This window comes from Zalophus californianus, chromosome 1 (assembly GCF_009762305.2).
Source record: "Zalophus californianus isolate mZalCal1 chromosome 1, mZalCal1.pri.v2, whole genome shotgun sequence".
NCBI classification, from domain to species: Eukaryota; Metazoa; Chordata; class Mammalia; order Carnivora; family Otariidae; genus Zalophus; species Zalophus californianus.
In genome coordinates this window covers 138,031,917-138,053,834 of record NC_045595.1, presented here as the reverse complement: position 1 = coordinate 138,053,834, position 21,918 = coordinate 138,031,917, and the positions used below count along the sequence as shown (strand labels likewise).

General features: G+C 45.8%; 1 long non-coding RNA gene across 2 annotated transcripts; it reads left to right on the top strand.

Annotated features, from left to right (window-relative positions):
* The first annotated feature begins 13,025 nt into the window (after positions 1 to 13,025).
* Positions 13,026 to 21,623, top strand: LOC113918413. Of its 2 annotated transcripts, XR_003518551.2 has the most exons (3): positions 13,026 to 13,438; positions 13,945 to 14,217; positions 19,318 to 21,623. It is a non-coding gene; the product is annotated as an uncharacterized LOC113918413 (long non-coding RNA). The 2 variants fall into 2 exon arrangements; XR_003518550.2 differs by lacking the exon at positions 13,945 to 14,217.
* Positions 21,624 to 21,918: the final 295 nt, after the last annotated feature.

Genomic DNA, 21,918 nt, shown 5'->3' with positions numbered 1-21,918 from the left:
TCGAGTTTCGAATATACTGAGAAGCTCAAGGGAAGAAGCAAGGAGACCAGGTAGAAGGTGATGGCCCCCACCAGAGGGTTAGCTGCAGGCAGTGAGAAGTGATTAGATTCTGGATATGTATTTTAAAGATGAAGCCAACACAATTTCCTTAAGCCAAATGTAATCTCTAGCCCCCTTTCCAGCCCTAAAACCCTTTGACTGCATTAGAATCCTTCATCACCTCCCCAAACTTTCCCAGCAAGCATGGGGAGAGAGACAACTGTGCTGCTTTTAAAAATTAATCCAAATTCTCTCAATGGTTCTGTTTCTTGACATGAATATTAAGCCCACATGGAAGCTGTGTCTTCGATTCTGTGGCCCAAGCTTTTTGGGTTGATGTTGACTCAGCCCTGTTCCTTGCCCGAGTATAAAGACAGCATGAGAGAAATAAGAAAGAAAAGGCTGTCTTTCCCTGAGAAGAACTGCCGAGCCCAGAGGCCACCCCAGGGGGACAATAATGAGGCTAGAACTGTCAATGACAGTTCATTCAAAGCCTGAATAAGAAGGTAAACTCCCTATGAAGTGCCTGGGCCCCTGAGAACAAACTCCATTCTTGTCACTGTTTCTGACTGAGGCAGATGTGTATGATCCGTCCCCTGGACAATCCCGGTAATTGGCTCCCTGGTTCCCCTGACCCAGGATTGCCCCGCTCAAACTTCCCTCTGCATTGCCACAAGACATGAAGTCCCCACGCACAGGGAGGAGGGCATTGTCTTGCTCCTGACCTGTTCTAGCACACCTGTATCTATGCCAGGCCGGAGATTTAAGGACTTTCCTCCGAAGAAAGCCACCCTGCTCTCCCAGATGCCCCAGGCGGCGGTAGAGGACATCTGGTTGGGGCAGGAGACTGAATTCAATCTTGAGGCATTGTATTCTCTTGACCTCAATTCCACCTGGGTGATGCAGCCTTCTTCACTTCCTCCCCTAATTGCTGTGCAGTGTTACCGTGGGCTGTTAAACAACTGCCACCTTCCACCCCAGACCTGGATGCCATCCAAGGGCAGGTAAAAATATTCCTCCCTTCACATAAATAGTCAGAGTCTGGAAGAAACCTGCTCAAGAACTAGAGAGCATCACTGTGGCCCATCCAGTGATTTTGGCCTGTCCCCACCCAGTGCCTCATTCTTTGGAATTGGTCACCCTGTTGGCTATTCTTCCCTCAACTGCCCCTTTCTTGACTTCTTTTTCAACGTCTCGGGCTGAGAGTTTTGGTCTAGAATCATGGAGGAGCGCAAACCTTTCAAATGGAGAGAACTCAAGTCATCTTTTTTTTTTCTTAAGCAGTAAAACTTCCTCCTTTTTATCCCCCAAACACACCTGACCTGGATCCCCAATATGTACAGTATATAAAGGCAAAGTGCCTTCGGTTGAAGAGGCATGTGGGGGCCTAGTTTCCTTGCCCCCTTCCCCACCCCAGCGGTGCAGAGCCAAGCTACCAAAACCATAAGCCCCTAATTTATTCATTTTCATTTTAGAAACGATAGTTGTTGAGGCCTAGAGACTTATCTCAAATCATTCAGTGACTCAAAAGAAAAGGAGAGTTGAGGACCTTGGTTCCTGACGTTTAGCTCAGATGGTTTAAGGGCTCAGGCATTATTAGGTCATCGGGTGCAAAGGACTCTGGGCTTTGACTGTGGAGTGCTGGGAGTGCTGTGGAGTAGCCGGCTCTAGTCACCCCACCAGCTCCCAGAGCCAAGGGCACACACCTCTCAGCTCCACTTTCAGTGAGTTCATGTCAAAAGCTTGAAATTGGCCATGGTGGGAAATTGGCAAATACTACAAATTAGGGCTTCCCCTTTCCCCAGGAGAACTGATTAAACACCACAAGCTTGGGCATGTGCAGTTTGGTTTACCAGGTCCTGAAATAGACTTTTGCAGAATGTGACCCTTGCTTCTTAGTCTTGAAAGATTTCAGGGAATAGTCTTGAAATGTGAGCATGCAAGGAGAACTTTGGGATTGTCCCATCCAAGGTAGACCGACTGAAATGCTTAAAGAACCAGTTGATAAAGTAAACGGGCCAAGCAGCTGGGTAGAAGAACATGGAGAATGATGAGGAACATGGTGGAAAACCCCAAAACATTCAAATCAACAACAACAGTGTAGGAGTTTGCCAGGGCTGCCATATTCGCAAAGCGTTCTAAACGGGGTGGCTCAAACAACCAGGCCTGGCAGAGTTGCTTCTTTTGAGGGCTGCGAGGGAGTGATCTATGCTAGGCCTTTCTCCTTGGCTTGTAGGTGGTTGTCTTCAAGGTCATGTGGCGTTCTCCCTGTTTGCATGTCTGTTCAATATGGCCGCCAGTCATGTTGCATTAGAACCCACCCTAGTGATTCCATTTTAACTTGATTCTCCCTTTGCAAAGGCCCCATCTCCAAATAAGGTCACATTCTGAGATACAAAGGATTAAGGCTTCACCATACGAATTGTTGGAAGGCCACAATTCAGTCCCTAACATACAAGCAGGACAAAGGCAAACCTGGGAATCACAATGGCCTGCTGACTTCCCTGAGGCTAGTCCGTTTGCTGAAGTTCGCAGGTGGGAAACTAAAACTCTCGGAGGGAAATAAGTGGCTCTCCAAAGGTCATGGGGGAAGAAAGGCAGAGGCAGGCCTTCTGGTTCCGGCCAGGGGCTTTTCTCTTCCACTTGCCTGCCTCCTCTGACTTGAGGGGGTTTCACCCATATGTGAATGTCCTTTCAGCAGCCTTGGAGAACTGGTAGGCCACCTGAGCGTCAGGCTGTGTCTGGTGCCCATCTCCAAACTCCCCATAGCTCACAGCATGGGTGAAACACAGAGCAGACACTCAGAAAATCCATGTTGAGTGTCATTACCTCAACTTTCTGTCCTTAGCAGAGGTTCTGGATGCTCTTGGGCTCCAGGCTAATTTCTAGCCCCTGCACCATGGGTTGGCCTTACATGCTTTGAGGCCTTTGTTTTTCAGTAGTGCTTTCTTGCTATAGACCAACAAAGGAGGCCAGAGAGAATGGGCAGCAGGACTTCAGGATTTTCCCACTCTTGTTGATAGCAACTATGAGAACAAGTCAGACAATGTGGCTCAAATCCTAGACCTACTGGATCAAACATCTACTCTACAGGGTGACAACTTACCCTCTCTGAGCTTCATTTTTCTTCTCTGAAAATTGGGGGCTAATAATACTTAGCTCACTCAAAAACCCATTCATTTGTTCTTTCACCCAGGCAGTCTGTGTGGTTAGAACCTCTCTGTGCACTGGGCTCGTCACCATGAAAAAGCCATGGCTCCTGTCCTCTTGAAGTTTGCCCTGGAATGAGGAAAGTAGACACCATCCATGTTACAGTCTGTGATCATGCATGCCAGAGAGAGCTCTGGAGACTGAGGAGATGTGCAATGGGAAAACCAAGGGCAGGCTTGGGTCCAAGCTGAATCTTGAAGGGGAAGATGTATCCAGGTGAAGAGTGGAGTGAGAGAGGCAAGTGTCACTGAGGGAGCATCAGGGATCCAGAAAAACATGCAGGGCATAGGGAGTCCCATGTCCAAAGACCTAGACAGGAGAGAGCGTGGAGGGGCAGGGGAAGAATTAAGGAGGTAATGAGATAGCGTATGGAGAAAGTGCATCATGTAGCGCCTGGCACAGAGTGGATACTCAATAAAGGTCACTTGCTTTCTTCTTCTCACAACATGCCTATATATTTTATTTTCTCAAATCTGAGACCAAGAGATGTAGGCATAAGATTGAAGAACATACTTTAGTAATATGACTCGAAAGCTACTGGAATCCATATTCTCGTTGACAGTATTCTAAATAACGCATACTTATTTATTGGAAAAGTATGCATTGTATTTTTCAGACACATGGAAGAAAATCATTGTCAATATATTCGTGTGTGTGTGTGTGTGTGTGTGTGTGTTTTGTATGAAACAATCACTGTTCCTTGTCCACATGAGGAATTTACCACCTGCTGCCTTGAGTGAACACAAATGTTACTGTTTGTTCTGTACATTCTAATTATCTTCACACACCTTTCACTCTTTGATCGTTCCAGGCTTTTCACATCAGAATTCTCAGCCCAACTGGTGACTGGGCTGCGGAAGCTTTCTGAAGCATCAGACTGCAGGAAACCCACTCAGGGACTTGGTTAATAAAAACAAGAATGAGAGCAAAAATCTTAAAGATAGACAACAACCTGAGGGGTGATGGAGAGAGGTGGGTGGGGGATGGGCATTAAGGAGGCCACTTGTTGTGAGGAGCACTGGGTGTCATATGTAAGTGATGAACCATTAAATTCTACACCTGAAACCAATTTTGTCATTTGTGTTAACTAACTAGAATTTAAATAAAAACTTGAAATTAAAAAAAAAAAAGGAGTGAGAGCAACAACCTCCAACGCATATGTGGTTTTCCTTTTTTGGGAAATTTTTTTGTAATGTGTGTGCCCGTGAAAAATACATCCCCTCTCTTTTGTAAAATTAATTAATAAATTTAATTGGTTAATGGAATTTTTAGAGAAAACAGTCTCTCAAATCTTATCAATGATTATGTAACAAAAATCAAAATATTTCTATTCTCTTTTCAAAGCAATGTTGGCTTATACTGCACAAAATAATATTACCATCTTGACTGATTCATTGTCTGGTAACAGGATACCAGCGTGAATAGAGACAAGAGGAGGTAGAAAGAATTTGATAGAAAGAATAGAAATTCTTTCTACCCCCTCTTGTCTCTATATCAAATTTATTTATTATAAATAATAAAATATTTATTTTATCAAATAAAAATAAAAATAATATTTTTATTATTACTAAATAATAAAAAAATATTTAGTAATTTTTTTACTAAATAAAAAAAATTAGTATTTTTTAAATACTAAAAAATTTAGTATTTTTTAAGATATGCACGTCTGCACTGAATGTATTCCTTCCTTCCTTCCTTCCCTCTTTTCTTTTTTTTTAATAAAACATTTCACTGACAATTTCTATTTGTGCAGTACTTTGCCAGTTATAATGTGCATTGCCATTTTTTCCCTCCACCCTATCGTATAAGGAAGGTAGTTCTTATTTTTATCAGCACTTTCAGATTGCAGTGACATAATCTTGTCCAAGGTTGTATGGGTTGTGTGTGACCAGCTGAATCATCATTCCAAATTCTTGCTTCTATTTATCAGCCTAAGTTTCTTCTCCCATTATATCCACCCAGACAATCTCTGAGATCTCTTCCAGCTCTGACATTTGGTAGAATAAAAGCTTTATGAGGGTGAGACCTTGCCTGTGTGGTTCAACATTCTATCTCCATCATTTAGCACAGTGCCTGGGAAGTCCAAGGAGTTCAATAAACAATTTTTTGAATTAAATTGAAGTCCGTGACCTATACCCCTTTTATAGCCTCAAGAGTTAATGCCGAAGGGATTACTGGTTGAGTGACACTAAGCAGCTGGTGCCCAAGAAGGTGACAAACTAATATGAGACTCTATATGAGACTCAAGGATATACAGAATCACATGTAGCTGCATCACAACAGCGAACACAGCACCCACCAGAGTGGAGAGATTTCTGTCCCATACAGACATCACCACGGCTGGTGAGGTGGGGGTTGGGGTGGGGAGACTGGCGGGACATCCCCTGGCCTCCATTCTTGCGTTTTCCTTTCCCTAACGACATCACGATAGGATACGGGAGCTCTGAGGGCTTCCTATAATTTGGTCTGAAAAATTCACTGGGTTTTTCCAGCCTCGTGGTACCTCCTAAAGTTTTAGCTTCTCAAATTGGTAAGCATTTAATTTCAGTTACAAAATTAGTAGCTTATTGGTATGACATATTAAACTGATAATCTACCAATGAACAACCTGTTATAAGTTACACAGCATTTTCACCAACCATTTTCTGGAAAAGGAAGGAAGGTCAGTAAAGCTAAGTGTTTTGCCCCAGATCACACAACAAATAATTTATAACACCAGATTCACGCTTTCTAACTCAATATGCTCAAGTCATTCCATTCCGACACTCTCACTGTGACACTCGTACTGTCTACCAAACAATCCATGAAAACCACGGGCTGGAGGGAATCAGGGAAACATACTTGTTCCCACTCAGGATCTTTCCTGTATTCATGATGGATTCTAAAAACATAGCCCACTCTGTCCCGGTCCCCCCTCCCCAGTTCCTCTTTATTGGGTCTGCAGTGGCCAGTGTTGGTGGTAGCAATGTCTATGAATTCTTAGGGTAGAGTCACAGGACCTCTCTTCTGAGCACCTTCCCTTCTTGTCACCTTTATGAGAATGTTCTCCAGACAGGTACCCTCAGCATATAAAAAAATAAGTTCATCATACTTCCCCCAAACTTTCTCCTTCTTCTGTGATGCTCAGCCCTGTTCATGGCATGCTCACCTTCCTAGATGCCTAAATTAGTAACCCAGAAGTCATCCTAAGCTCATCTCCCTCACTGTCCTTTCTCCACCATCCAGTCCCTAAGACAGGTTGATTCTTCCTCTAAAATCTTTCTTCAGTCTGTGTCTACTTCCTGACCCTAATGCCGCTTCTAAGTACCCGTCACGTCCCCTTGGGCTTCTGCAGTAGTCTCCCAAACGTTCCCTCCACCAGCATCTCTATAAAATGAAGAGGGTGTGTCTGACTCTGCTCTATACATCGTGAAAGGATGGGCCAATGTCGAATGCTCCTCAACTCTTTCCAAGAACAGACAGTGGACAATGCCAAGGTGTGGTTGTCCTCCCTTGCCAACTTCCTCCCCACCTTCCTCTGTTCACATTTTTCTTCAAAGAAACCACACTGCTGAAAAACAGTTGGACATTCTAAAGTAGGACTCTTTGCCTGGTCAATAGAAAGTGGCATCCTGGCCTACATCAGGGGAAAGATCACAAGCGACAGTACCCCAGAGGAGGAAGATATGACCTCAAAACACATTACACCTGCCCACTGGGCAGGGATGTAGCTCCCCCAGGGCAGTTGTCTGCAAATGTACCCCAAACATTTGCCTGCAACCTTCCAAGGGAGCTTGCAGTCTGTCCACAATCTCCTGCTCTCTGGGGAGCTACTCCACAGCAGGAACCAGGTGAGGAGGAAAGAGCACCAGACATGAAGTCAGAAGGCCCCTAGCGACCACAGCTAACTCCCTTCACCTCTTAGAGCCTGTTTCCTCACCTAGTAAATAAGGATAGGAAGCCCCACCAAACTGACCTCCTGGGTCACAGTGAGAATTAAGAATCATGTAACATATTGAGGTCAATGTTTGAGGGGACTGGGGGAGACATTGTTTTTGGAGTCAGAAGAAACAGGATTTAAGTCCAAGCTATGCTAATCACTGTCGAATCTGGGCCCAGCTAGTAAGCCTCTCTGAACCTCAGTATCTTTATCTATTGAATGTAACTAATAATACATCCTTCATGCAGGACTCATGCAGGTGAGACAATGCCTAAGAATCGGAAAGCACAGTACATAACACGGTGTGATAGTATTATTCTAGTGCATATGGACCACTTTCTAGAGTGTTATATCATCCCAGGGTTCTTTTCACAGCCTCGCTCGGCATCTTGCTCTTCAGAGGTGCTCACTGGGAGTCTGCTGTCTGGGACTCCCTCACCTGCTGGGGAAAGCATGCCCCTGGGGTGTGTGTGTGTGTGTGTGTGTGTGTGTGTGTGTGTGTGTGTGTGTGTGTGTGTGTGTGTGTGTGTGTGCATGCGTGTGATGCAGGGTTGGAAACTCCCAGTGGAAGAGATCCTGGCTTGTCTGGAGATGGCCTTTTGCTGTGGGTGGTCTGGTCAAAACAATAGTTAAGTATGAATCAGGCTCCGGCAATGGTGCAAGGACCACAAGACAAGGCAGATCCTTCCAGGGTGGGAGCACTTACAGAATGCCCAGGAGCATTTGGGTTGGGATTGCCTGTTTTTCTGTGAGTGTGTTCACTCGTGTGTTTGTGATGCGTGTGTGGGCGTGCGTGCGTGTGTGAGTGTGCTCACACGCGCATGCTTGAGTCGAGCAGACAGTAGCAGCCTATCTTCGACCTGTTCGGATTCTTCAGCCAAGTCAGCCATACCCTCAGTGGAAGTAGGGAAGAGTAAGCAGTAAGGGTGCTGTGCTGGTCTCCCAAGCCTGGGTTTCATCTGGGCCCCGCTCTGTCTCTGCCAGGCTCTGTCACTCCCCCTCTGAACCTCAGTTTCCCTTCCTGGCCAGCTCGATCTGCCTCACTAAGTGTGTGCAGGGCACAGCTGGTGTTAAGGAGCAGAAAGCCCTCTGTGAAAGCAGGAGAGTCCCTGTCTTGCTGTAAGAAGAACGATCCATTGCTGAAGTCCTACTGCTGGTGGCACATGCCACGAAAGATGTGTTTCCACAGCTCCTGGGAACTGTGCTGGGACTCACTGACTATAAAAGGCAGTGTGACCAGGACTCTTAACTGTTTATGGATCAAAAGTAAATAAGTAAGACACAGTGGCCTAAAGACAATTTAAAGAAAACTGATTTAAAACTGCTAGGACTATTAAAAAAAAAAAAAAGTAAAAAATACAAGAATGCTAAGGAGGTAAGTTTGACCCCGTAATGAGAATAAACCAGAAGAAAGGCCGCTAGACCCGGGCTCAGGAGGTCTATGTTTTTCCCACTCTTCTGTTTATAGTTTGGCCTATAAGCTCCCTGAGGACCCAATCATCTTTTGCTTGTAATTGCTTCTCACTGTGCCTGGCACAGACTAGGAAGCTGTTTAAAAGTATGTACTTGTTGGCAGATTGGCGCAATAATACATTCGCAATATATCATTGCGGGTTACAAAAGCAAGCAGTATGAACTACATGTATATATTTCCATAGGAAAAAAGCTGGAAAGGTATTAACATTGTCATATTTAACAGCCTTATCTTTGCATGATGTGATTACAAGTTACTTTAATTTTTTTCCTTTTTTATTTCTATTCTGTAACTTTCTACATATAACATATATTAGTCATATAATTTAAAAAGTTCAAAATGGGGGCGCCTGGGCTGGCTCAGTTGGTTAAGCGGCTGCCTTCGGCTCGGGTCATGATCCCAGGGTCCTGGGATCGAGTCCCACATCGGGCTCCCTGCTCAGCGGGAAGCCTGCTTCTCCCTCTCCCACTCCCCCCTGCTTGTGTTCCCTCTCCCGCTGTCTCTCTCTGTCAAATTAATAAATATAATCTTAAAAAAAAGTTCAAAATGTACATATAAATACATAACTCTATTTTCAATACCTCCTTATTTTTTTTTTTTATGTCCTTTTGGATGATCACAGAAAACTGTAAAAGAGATGGGGTGGAATAAAATGTTATTTCATATAAAAAGGAAAATTTTGCAAAAATTGGCATCTCGAAGCAAAAAAGGAGGCTGGTTTTATTCCCAGGGATGCACAGAGTTCAGTTCAATGTGCGATACTAACACACAGCAGGAACTAGGAAAGTTTCATACTCTCTACCTACTAATTCGGATCAAGGTGAAAACAACTCAAACACTCAAAATAGAGTCCTGGCTCACCAAACCTCAGGACATATACACTTTGGATCATTACAGCGCCTGCCTGAAAGATCTTCTACAGTTTTAAATGTCAAGTGCACATTATAACATTTTATAGAAATATTTATATGAAAGGATGCTAAGTTGCCTACATTTACTTAGTTATAATTTTGTGAAAACTCATTTTTTAAAGAAAGACCAAATTCAGACAATGTAAACATAGAACTAGATCAGTCCCTTATTTTATAGTATTGCTTAGTTTTATGATTTTTGTAAAAAAAAAAAAAAGAAATAGCGAATCACAGCCCAACTGTAATTAAAATAATTTCTAAATCTCCTTGGAATTCCAGAAAATGGTAAGCAAAAGATAATAGAGAAACACTTGCTCGTATACTCTGCTCTTGTTAGGAATGTAAATAGACCCGAGTTTCCAGAAGCATGACTTGGAAATACATATGTCAAATGTTAAAAGTGTCATTGTCTTAGTTCTACCAATTCTATTTTAAGAATTTCATCCAGAAATAACTAGAGACCCAGAGACATTTGTCTCACTATCATTTGTGATGTGAAAAAAAAAAAAAACAACAAAACAGGAGTTACAAAATTGTCCAACAGTAAGAAATGAGTTGAAGGGATATACTAGTAGAACAGAATAATCAGGCAGCCATTCAAAACATCCCATGGAGGGGAGCCTGGGTGTCACAGTCAGTTAAGCAATTGAGTCTTGGTTTTGGCTCAGGTCTGATCTCAGGGTCCTGAGATCGAGCCCAGCTTGCGCTACCTCTGAGTGAGGAGGCTGCTTGAGTTTCTCTCTCCCTCTCCCCCTGCTTACTCTCTCTCTGTCAAATAAATAAATAAATCTTAAAAAAAAATCCTATAGAACTGTACTTAGTGTTAGGGGCAAAAAAAGCTTCATTGGAACATACAATTATTAGGTTACCAAATAGAATGTGCCATATAATTACATGTATCTAAAAAAGGCCTTGAAGAATACAAACCAAAATCTTGACAAAGGTTGTTTCTAGGTCATGGAATTACAGGTAGTCTTAATTCCTTTGCCTTTCCTTTAACATTTAAGTTTTCTATAAAAAACATATATTACTTTTAAGTTAATGACTATTCAAAATACATAGCAGGCAAAATCGTGAGGCAGACTCTTCAGCAGTTTTGGTTCAGTTGAAGATAGAAATTGCATCCGCCATATGCAAGTTGTTTTAAGCCCATCTGCAAACATACTCACTTCTCTCTTCCACTCCCCCCAACCTTGATATATAGAAACATTTCTCAGTGCAATCCTAGTTCCCGGCACTAAATGCATGTGCACACATGCGTGCTAACATGCATATGCATGCACACACACGTGTGTGCACACCTGCACCAGGCCGGTTGCACTTGGCGGGAGGAGCAGTGCCCAGGAGGCCTCTCCTCCAGCCCCAGCTAGCCTCACTCTCTGTGAGCCCTTGGGCAGGGTATGCCCCTTCCCTGGTCCTCAGTTTCATCCAATAAAGAAGTGAATTGGACTAGAATGTCTCTAGCGGCCCTCTGCACTGGTGGTATTTTATTTCAGGGAAAAACGTTCCTGGATGGGAGGAAGATTTCCAAAGGGGAGGAAAATAAATCTCCATAGCGATTCTGTCCCCAACCTTTGGGCCTCTTTTCCTCTTTGGATTTGACTTGAAAAAGGAGTTCTTATGAGGCCCCACCCCAGTCTGCAGACTTGTGGATGTGGCAGCGACTGTTTTGGAAAGCTAGCTCTCAGAAGAAATGGGAAGAATGAAAAGGGTTTATGAGCATGGGCTAAAGTGGCGGGAAGGTTAAGACATGCCGTGGGCTGGGTGACAGGACCTTACTTCCAGCAGGGCCTCCGGTGGGCACACTCCGGATCTGTGAGGCCGCGTGCCATGGGGCTTGGTAAAATCTGTGCCAGCAGGGTGGGTGCCATGCTGGGGCTGGGGCGCTGGGTCTCAGCTGACTCCCCCCTGCTTCTGCACCACCGCATTGCTCTAGGCCTCATCTCAAGTTGCGAGTAAGCGGTGAGAATGGGAGATCTCCCTTTCCAGGGCCTTCAGGTCCCTCATCTGTGAAACAAAATTTTGGACTAGATCAATTCAGAGGTGTTCCCCAAGTCTGGTTCTGAATAAAAAGCCCTGCATTTGATGATGACCAACCCTCTTGTGGTTTGGTTTATGCAGAATAGGCACAGAGTATTGACATTGGACGTGAACGATGCATTGACCATCGTGAGGGTTTGCTCTTCTTGTGCGAATGCTGGAACACTTCAAGTTGCAGAAAGCTTCTAGACCTTTACCTGCCTTCTTTCTGTGTCCTAGAAGAGCAATACAGGCATTTGACTTTGTAGCAACTCTTTTCTGCTCCTTACCATTTTTTCCACATACTTCTATTTTCTCTCCCTTTCTCTCCTACTTTCTTTATTTCTTCTTCTTCTTCTTCTTCTTTTTTTTTTTAATTTTTGATGTGTTGTACATATAATAGAGGTTGTAAGTTTCCCCGTATCTCTTCCAGATAGGGGACAAGGCAACACCCAATGTCCTATTGAACAACAGACTCTACTGCCCAAGATACTCTGATTTGAAATCCAAACTTGAATTTTTATTCTAGCTTGACATCTAGACATTGACAATCACACTGAAAATTAAATATGGGTCCTAGTCCATGTTTACTACATGGACAAAGGACCGTTTTGAGGTCACATTTTATTGTTACATATAAAAAGTGAAGCGTGAAACACTAATTGTATGCCTGGCACCTGTGTGGGACTTTTTCCCTCCAGCCAGGATCAGCCCTCCTCTCCTAGGGTAGACAGGGTTCCACCCTGAGTGAGGCATTGGCCTGGACTGGGGAGAAAAGCAGGCTCATCCAGTGGCAAACTGCATTGCCAGTATTTACTGCTCCCAGAGAGCATGCCGATGGCTTTTGGGTGACACATACCTGGTGGGTAATTAGGCCTCTTATCCACTAATAAGACCTTGACTGTGGGCCCTTCATAATCTTTCCTTCCAGTCTGGGAAGGAGGGCATTCAAGGATTCTAGACTCCAAAGCTTCCATTTTCATCAACCTTCCAGTGCCTTTGTAGGCAGGTCATTTTTTCCTCAAATGGAGTAGGTGGATCATTCATTCATTCTTTTCATTCTGGCTCCAGGCTTTGGGAGAGGGCGGGAGTTGCTCGTTGAAGAGCTCACCGCGGGGAGGGGAGGAGAGCTAGCTCTGGACCAGGCTGCCTGGCTTTGTGAGTCCTGGGGCTTCCCCCCCCAGCTGTCACAGCATGCGTAAATCACTCCACTTCTCTGTCCCCCGCTTGCCTTGTCTATAAAATGGGAATAACGATAACAAGACGAACCTCATCAGGTTGTTGTAAGGATTAAATGAGTCCTCAAAATAGCGCCTGGCACAAAGTAAACACGCAATCCACGTCAGTTCTAGCGGTTAATGAGAGAGAGAGACTTGTCAATCATTAAAGCATGGGAAAGTGCATTGTGTGCTTTAATAGAAGAGCGCAGCTGGGAAATGATTGATTCTGGGGGATTCACAGAAGACTCCTCATCAGTTAGGGCTCCAGGAGAGGGGTTAGAACCACTACATGGGATAGAGAATCAGAGATTTATTATCGGGGCTCCAGGCTCACGATTGCAGGGACTGGCTAGGCTCGTCAGTCAGCTCAAGGCTGTTGATGCTGGATGTGGAGTCAGCAAGGCAGGCAGTAGGGAAGGAGAAATGGGCACAAAGTGGGAAAACAATGACAGACTGCTACCAGCGAGGACAAACCAGAGCCCGTTCGGGCCTCTCACTGCTTCCAGGCGATGATGCGAATGAGCTGCAAGGCACACAGGCCTTCCCATGTTGCTCCACAGGTCAGTCTGGGATTCGGAGGAGCTGCAAGAGGAGGGCTGATGGGAACTGGTTTGCGGAGGGCTCAGCTGCTGCCCCATCACAACAGGTGAGCCGGCAGATCAGGGACAGCACATGTGACCGTGCAGGGCATGGTGCCCTGCACCAACCCACCCGATATTAAAACCTAGTAGCTATACTTCTCTATTCCAAATGCTGTGCAAAATGCTGTTTGTGGTCATAGCTCCATAGCTACGGAGCTATGCAGGGAGAGGGAGTCCAGGAACTATAGTCCCAGCTTACCCAAATTGACCCAGAGCAAATCCATGGCAGCTTCCCAGAGAAAGTGACGGAATTGGGTCTGAAAGCGGTAGCATTTGCAAAGAGGAGAAAGGGGAAGGATGTTCCAGAACCAGGGAATGATGTGCAGATCACGAATAGGTCTGGTGTATTTAGGATGTTCATAGTGGTTGCAGCATAAAGGGTTCTTATGAGGCCATGGAATCAGTCCGCCTAATTTAACCATGAGCTATGGTAGCTAGAGGAAGTGAAGATCTATCTATCCACTGGGCCATAATTTTTCTTGAAACAAAGACTGGTTTTTTTTGCTTCCAGGCTAAAGACTTGCCCACCACCAAGGCACTTAGACATCGGCAGTGAACCTGAGCCAGAAGACTGCCTATTAGTGCTCCCCACTGAACCCCACTCTCAGTGGGGGCCCTGGACAACACTTTTACCCACTGGAAGCTCTTTTCTAAAAGGAGAGATGTGAACTGAAGTCATAGCCAAATCTCTAGAGTCATATCAGACCTTAACACTTCCTAGCAATTACCAGGAGACGAAAGGGCCACAGGAATTTTCATCCCAGTGAAAGCCAAAACAGAAAACGTGAGGCCCTTTGCCATATCACCTGACTTCGATCTCTCAGTCCTGGAGGCAGGCACAGGACAAAGCAGCCCCTCATGGTTGTTCCTGGGGTCTAGGCCTGGGCCGAGCTGGGTGTTCTAGGCCAAGTTAAGGCTCAATTGTGTTTGTCTTGGTAGCACTGCCTTGTACTGTGTCAGGAGCATTTGAGGCTCTGGATGAATACCAGATGAATGAACCTGTGAGATCTGGACTGATTGCTCCATAGCTTTGGCATTGGTATATGGGCCACTTTAGGGAGACACTATATAGACTCGCCTTGTAGGGGAGACTCTGAATCAGAAAGAGTTTCCTCAAATCCACTTGAATCTTGTCCTATATCCCTGAGAGGATTACAGGGTTGAATAATGAGGGAGGGTGTCAGGACACCGTGAGGTAACGTGAATTTTTTTTGAGGTAACATGAATTTTTTTTTTTGAGGTAACATGAATTCTAAACAAAGAAACAGCCACCACCCAATCTTTAACTCTGTGGGTATATTAATAAACATTTCTGACTGGCCATTTCTAGACATGGTTATCCTCTCTCTCCAAAACTATTGGGGAAAGTCAGACAAATGCCTTGCATTTTTTGCCTTACATTTTTCAAAGATGTTCAGATGTTGGAGCCTGGGGAAGCGATGGGATGGTTCTTTGTGAAACACAATAAATCTTGATATATTTAATTTCCCTTATAGACAAGTAATTTTGCTAACAAGTAATATGGCTGTGTTTTATGTCCACAACTTGGGAATTTGGAAAATGGGGGCTTTGGAATAATCTTCAAATCTGGGCTTTACTTCTTAAGAGTTATCTGTATAACAGGCAAGTTATTTAATATCTGAGCCTCAGGGCCTTCTTCTATAAAAGGAACATGAAAAAAAAGTCATGAAAAAAAGAAAAATGAACTTAGTATTTTTTTTGCACACAAATTGCAAAAAGACATTGCATTTCTGTTTTGGAGGCAGAACCCGTTCATCCCTTATAATTTGAGAATGCTGGGGATATGCCATCGTAGCAATCAATTTCTGAACTTCTCACAGTCGTGTTTGCTAGAGCCACAGACCATCAGAGCTAAATGTTCTTCGAGGTGGTCCAGAGAAGCCCTTCCATGAATGGGGAAACTGAGACTCAGAAAGGGAAATGAGTTGCCTAAGATCTCTCACGTGGTTAGAGAGAGTGTGAGGACTGGAATTTATGTCTTCTGACTCTTCATCCTGTAAAAACATGTTGCCTCAGAGCTTTTGCTGATTTATCATGTAATCTTGGAAAATTCCCTTGTTTTCTGTGGACTGGTATTTCCATGAAGGTGGCAGGGATAACTCACAATCCATACCTCCTGGAGGTGCCTGTGGATTAGTCAGACCCAGGCTGCAATAAGCGTTCAGCTCCCTGGAATTGGGCACATGCCATCAATTATCCAAAAAAGATACCCGAGTGTTACAGAGGAAGCTGCTTTGTACTAGTCAGACGGAAGGACCCTCCTTCCACGTGGTTGGGATAATCGATGGTCGTAGTCCATTAAGGTGTTGTGTGATCCCAGATAGGTCAGTTGCCCTCTCTCAGCTCCAGCATACTCATCTGTAAACCAAGGGATATGGTCCAGAGTGTCACTAAGCTTCCTTCTTGCCCTAACAGTGTGACGTTCCATCAGTTACTTCAATGCAGGACCCAGTCGTAGGCTGACTAACTACACATCCCAATGACAGGGACCCACACCAACTTAGAATCACCGGCTAGAAAGTCAAAAAAGCCACAGAGAATGAAACTAAAGTAGGAGAGGAATAGAGATTTCCTTTAAAGCATTGCTTATCTGGTCTATAATCATAACCATGTAAGGATACACTAAGTTCTTTTAACCTGGAAAAAGATTTCCAACCAGTGTTCCAGAAGTATTCCAGGTTTCCCATCTCCCTTCTTTCTCAGGGTAATCCTCTCTCCACAGACTCGATCTATGGACATATATTGACTATTGACAAGCAGTGAGGAAAAGCCTAAGTGGAGCCAGGCCAGGATTAGGACCAGGTGTCTGTCTTTATCCAATCTCACTTTCTCCCAGGATGAAAGGCAACATGGCAGAGAGCAATGAGCTCTGGCCCGGAGCTGGGAGGCCTGGCACTGGCTGGCTTCTTAGCCTTGGTCTTGCTCGTTCCGCTCTGAGCCTCCGTTTTCTCCTCTGTAAGAGAGGGGTTAGGTCAGATGCTTGTTAAAGGTCACGTAAGGGCTCACATTCTACTACTCGGCTTACTTGGGGTTTCCGAGGAGGGTCCTCAAAGCAGGCAACCTTGGCCAGGCTTTGTCTCATAGCCTGGAGACCGCCCATGTCGTTTCCCCCACCTCAGGGTTCTAGCACAGGGATAATCCTTAGTCCATTTGCAACTGAAATCTGTTTCCTCGAAATGAGTATTTGTGTTCCAATAGTTTTTTAAAAACGTACACTAAGTAAAGCCAAAAGCATTCCTCAGTGGCTGCCATTAAAAATGCATTCGCGGTAGGGGGTAAGGGTGGGGGCAGGGGAGCTGGAAGAAGGCGACTGGGCTTTCCCTGGAAATCCTGCTGGGCACAAGCAACCATAACTCTGAGACCCTGGAACCGCTGAGTCGACAATGCCTTAATGATGTCACCCCTCTGTAACCTCCGTTTAATATGTTCCCGCAAGGAGTCCTGCGTCTGTGAAGATGGGCACAAGTTGATACATTCGTATGGAGTTCTTTTTAAAAAATAAGCCTGATGAGTTCACTCTGACTGTAGAAGCTTGGGGAATTAATCTGCGGACGGAAGAGTTAACATTTCACTGGCTTGAGCTTTGCAACAGGCAAGCCCCAGCTGAACGTTTGAGAAGCGAACGTGCAAACAAAGATGGGCAAAGTTCTTCAGGCTCCGAAGCTTGTTTTGGAAAAGAACCGCCAAAGTTCAGATGGTTTTGCCGCCTGTTATCTGATGATTTAAGCTGAGGATGGGAGAACGCAGCGGCGTCTGTGGAGCCAACCAAACATGAGCTGTGTTCTGTGCTTCGCCGTTGCTACCTTTGCTTTTAAGCGTACGTGTGCTTTGAGGAGAAATCTAGTCCGTGTGTTTTGTATCCTTTGCACGTGAACACACGGAGGTGCTGGTTGGTAAGAGAGTGGTCCAGATGGCCAGGTGGCTGCTACATTGTAGGGAAATCCTCCAAGCAGAAAGGCATCCAAAAGTAGAGATCAGGCGCTTCCCCAAGTACAGGCAGAGAGCGAGGCAGGAAAATAGGGGGCGCAAGAAGGACGAACAAACATGCCACAGGACAGGACATAGTCTGTGACCCCCCCCCCCCGTATAGAGAGTGGAGGGCAGTACAGAAACCCCGGAATCGGAAATTAGAAGGCTGGGGCTTGAATGTCTTCCACAACCCTGGCCTTAGTTTTCTCACCTGTAAAGTGGACATTTTGATCCATAATTCCTATTCCCTGTGGTTGTACTTATAAAAGTTTATGGTTCTGGGCTTGGCACAAAATAGGCACTGAATAAATATTTATTGCTTTTTACGTTTAAGTTCGATGCAAATCCTGTTTCCTTTATGTGTTCCCCAAACTGGTTTACCCTGTCTCCCACCCACAAACCCTAATTGTCACCATGAGAGCAGGCAAGAAGTACACTCTCTTGCTGGAAAACAATATAAATTGGCTCACATATTTTTTTCACACTGAACAGCATGATTTCAAAATGCTCAAAAAAACCCAGAGCCAAAGTAAATTCTCTCTCTGCACCTCCCCCCAACCCTCACCCCACATGCACATGAACTTTTAAACCTTGGAAATCAGACAAGAGAGAGGGGAAAAAAAAAAAAAAAGAAAAGAAAGAAAGAAAAAGAAAAAGCCCAGCCTTCCGTTGCTTCACATTGTATATATATCGAGTTCACTTCACAAACACAAGGTGCACCGTCAGAAGTGCCTTGGGCAAAGTTTGTACTCTGCTTGAATTCGAACTTTTGTTTACCAAGGTAATAAACCGGGCCTCTGCTGCTCCAGGTGTAAAGCTATTATGAAAAGGCATATTTGTATTTTACCCCACCTCAGAAGTACGGTATGTGGGACATCCTGCCCTGTAAGAGCAGCCTGGATTTATTTACAGAGAGAGGTGCCCAAGCACGGGAGGAGTGTCGGCAGGCTGGGCAAGGCCCAGGCCCCAGCAAAGACCTGGCCACCTAGCCTTCCTCGTTCTGTTCATCCACCTGCCCCTTCCTACACCCGCGCTCGCCCTCCTCGCATTGGCCGAGAGCCCGGCCTGCAGGCGACCCTCGAGGGGCCTCTGCTGTCTCCAGTGAGACAAGATTTGTCTCTTTGGCATCTTGTCTGAAGTTTTCCAACCCACCCATTCGGGACACATTTGGTACAGCCAGAAGAGAGCAGACACATGCAGCATCTGCAGAAACTTTTGCTGCAGTCCTGTGACTGAAAACCTCCCTGGTGTTTCTTCCCCCTCCTTCGCCCTGGCTGTCGCACCCTGATGGGTTATCTGTGACCTGGGATGGCCGGGAGGAAACTTTCACCCAAATTTTTGCCTGAGCTAAATGGCCTGGAACCCACTGTAAATCGTCTCCTGAAATCTTGGCCCAGGAAAGAGGAAAGAATATATGGAAAAGGGCCGACTCAGAACGCCAGGGCTGTTAGCCTGGGCAAGTGGGAGAGCTGCTGAGGGCTTGCTGTGGTGTTGTTGCCTCCAGGCACGTCTGGCCGACCACCCAGAAACTTGTGCTAAGGCACAATGCAGCCGCGGCAGCGTCCCACTAAACCCCACCTGGGGGACACAGGCGACTGTCTTGGTCCTCAGTCTGTGGCTGGAACTGGGAGCCTCCCTTTTATCTTCTGGGAAGTCATTCCAATTTCTTTGCAACTGCCAGTCACTGTGTTTCCTGAGCCCCTACTATGTGCAGAAGGTTGAGCCAGGGGCTAACATGTTGCCAGCATTCCATAAATATTTTTGGAACAATGAATTAATTCCAGCTTCCTCGCTTGAAAAAGTAAGATCTGGAGCAAGATAATTAACCCCTGTGAGCTCAGATTCATCTTCTGGAAAGTGGGAATCGTAACAGTCTTTTTTTTTTTTTTTTTAGAGTCGGTATAAGGACCAAGTGGAGAGCCCTTGGCAAATTCAAACGAGCTGCACAAACATTGGGAGCTACAGCGATGTTGAACTACTCCCAGAAGTCGCACTTCTAGACCGTGCTGTACCACTCATGGCTCCCTCCATGGCCTAGAAACTCAGAGCAGCACACACCCCTTGAGCATCTACCAAGGTCTAGGTTCAATGAGAGTCATCGGAAGTACGGAGATGAACGTAACACTTCCTTTTCCTTGGACAGCCTGGTGGGGAAGGAGGGAGGGTAAGAAAAAGACACTGCATCATTGAGCGCATAATTATTGCACGTCTAAAATCCAGTCCCTTCGTAACTATTGAGGGCCACTTGCGGACCAGGCATTGAGAATTCTTTGTCGTTGGGTATTGTTTTAGCTCGGGTAGGCTAATGTAATGACTCCACACCAAACACATTAATTTCTTGTTCTCCAGCAGAGGCTGCAACAAACAAGTTCAAGGTCCCAAGGTGAGGCTTTCTGGCATGTGGAGAACAGAGCAAAGGCCAGTGTGGTGGGAGTGTTGTGAAGAAGGGGAGAACTTTGGAGAACCGAGGGCAGAGAAGATAGGGATGGGCCGGATCCTGTAGCATCTCAGAAGCCAAGTAAAGAATTTGGATTTTAAAGAATAAATTGTGTTTCAAGATTCATGGTGATCAATGAGGAAAGGAGGTGTCTTGGGCTTGTTCATCCTCCGATCCATTCGTCCACTGACTGCTTTTCTCCAGCTCTGCTCTGCGCTGCGGGAGGGCTGACCCCTGCATATCCCAGGCTCCCACGGCAGCTAGCTGCTGTCTGGGAACCGCCAGTGGGAGGCCTTGGCAGGAGATTCGAGGTCGGGAGAAAGGGGGATACCAGGGTATCTCTCTCCTCCTTTCTGCCTCAGAAGCATCTACATCAGGTCTCTGTCCCACCCATGGCCCCAGCTCCTGCTGGATAGGCCCACCATGGTCCATCTTCCACTGGGTGACCCTGACTTCTGCATTCTGGTACTATGGCCTCCTCTCTGTGTCCGTCTGGCCCAGCCTAGTAGCAACCCCTGCTATTGCTAATAGATGGATTGACTTTTCAACTTCTATCACCTCTACGGCCAGTGACCTGCATTAGATTCCCTGTGTTTAGACTCATAGAGTTGTTTGTCTCCCTGGTTGGACCCCGATGACCGATACATGGTACAAACCACATGCTGTGGGAATGTTCCCTTGGCGCCTGGCTCATGGCAAGTCCACAGTGACTGTCTTAGTTTCCTACTGCTGTATAACAACACAGATATTACAGTTCTAGAGGTCAGAAGTCTGAATCGGCCTCACTGGGCTACTATCAAGGAAGCTCCTGGGAAGAATCCATTTTCTTGCCTTTTTCAGATTTCCCGGCCCATATTCCTTGGTCCATGGCCCCGTACTACATCTTCATAGCCAGCAACGGCAGGTTGAGTCTTTCTCTTGATGCCACCACTCTGGTCCTGACTCTTCCGCCTCCCTCTTCCCTATTTGGGGACCTTTGTGATTCCATTGTGGCCACATGGATCATCCTGGATAGTTTCTATGTTTTAACGTCTGCTGATCAGCCAGCTTCATTCCATCTGCAACTGTAATCCCCCTCACTGCATAATATAACATGGTCACAGGTCCTGGGTATTCGTATGTGGATATCTTGGGGGAGCCATTACTCTGCCTGCTGCAGTGACTGAGCCGAGGCAGAGTGTGGGGAGGAAGACTATGGAGGCTTGCTCAAGGGGATAGCAGCCTGGTGCCTTATACTGCACACAGTGAGGACTCAATGCCCATGTACTGAATTAAACACAGGAACTGCGGCGCCCCAGGGAGAACATTTGCATCCTCCAGTTCGGAGGGTCTCTCCAGAGATGCCTGAAGCACAGCTCGCTGTTGGAAAGCCCTCAGTGTGTTCTTGCCTGCCATGCTTGGGATGCGACGCCGGGACACAGCTCTTGTTCGTCTCTCACCCAGGATGGCACGTAGGTTTCTTGTTTTCCCAGAGAAAGGTTCATTTCAGAGAGGGGAGTGGGTGAAGGCAAACTGTTGGCTGCGGCACGTGAGGCCCATCAGTTCCAATTCGGGGACAACTGGAGTTGATGCAGGCGTTCCATCCAAATGTAATCAAACGCCTCCTGTTGCCAGACGACGTGTTATTCAGTGGGGGGCTGGCGGGGGGTGTTGTGAATCCGAGATGCCTTCTGTAACTTCCTCAGATGGGTACTGGGAGGAGAGGAAAGAGAGCAGATAGAAATTCACTTCACTGGTAAATAAACTTTCACACTGTAGCCTGATTCCTGAAAAACTCTGGAAACTGCCTACGGGGAAGAAGATCCACAACGAGATGGTGGGTGGTGCTTGCTCAGGGTAGGAGGATTTGTGACAGTGTAAGCCCGCGGGGCAGCGCAGGGCACCAGATCTCAAGGGAAATCCTAGTAAACACTCCCCCACTTCCCTGCACGCGGAGTGGGGAGGTGAGTTGAAAGAGGACACAGTTTGGGTAAGTATAGAATGGCTCTCTCTAGTTTGATCTAGAGTTTGTGGAAATGACTTTCTTTAAACAGCTTCACTGGAACTAGAATTCTCCCA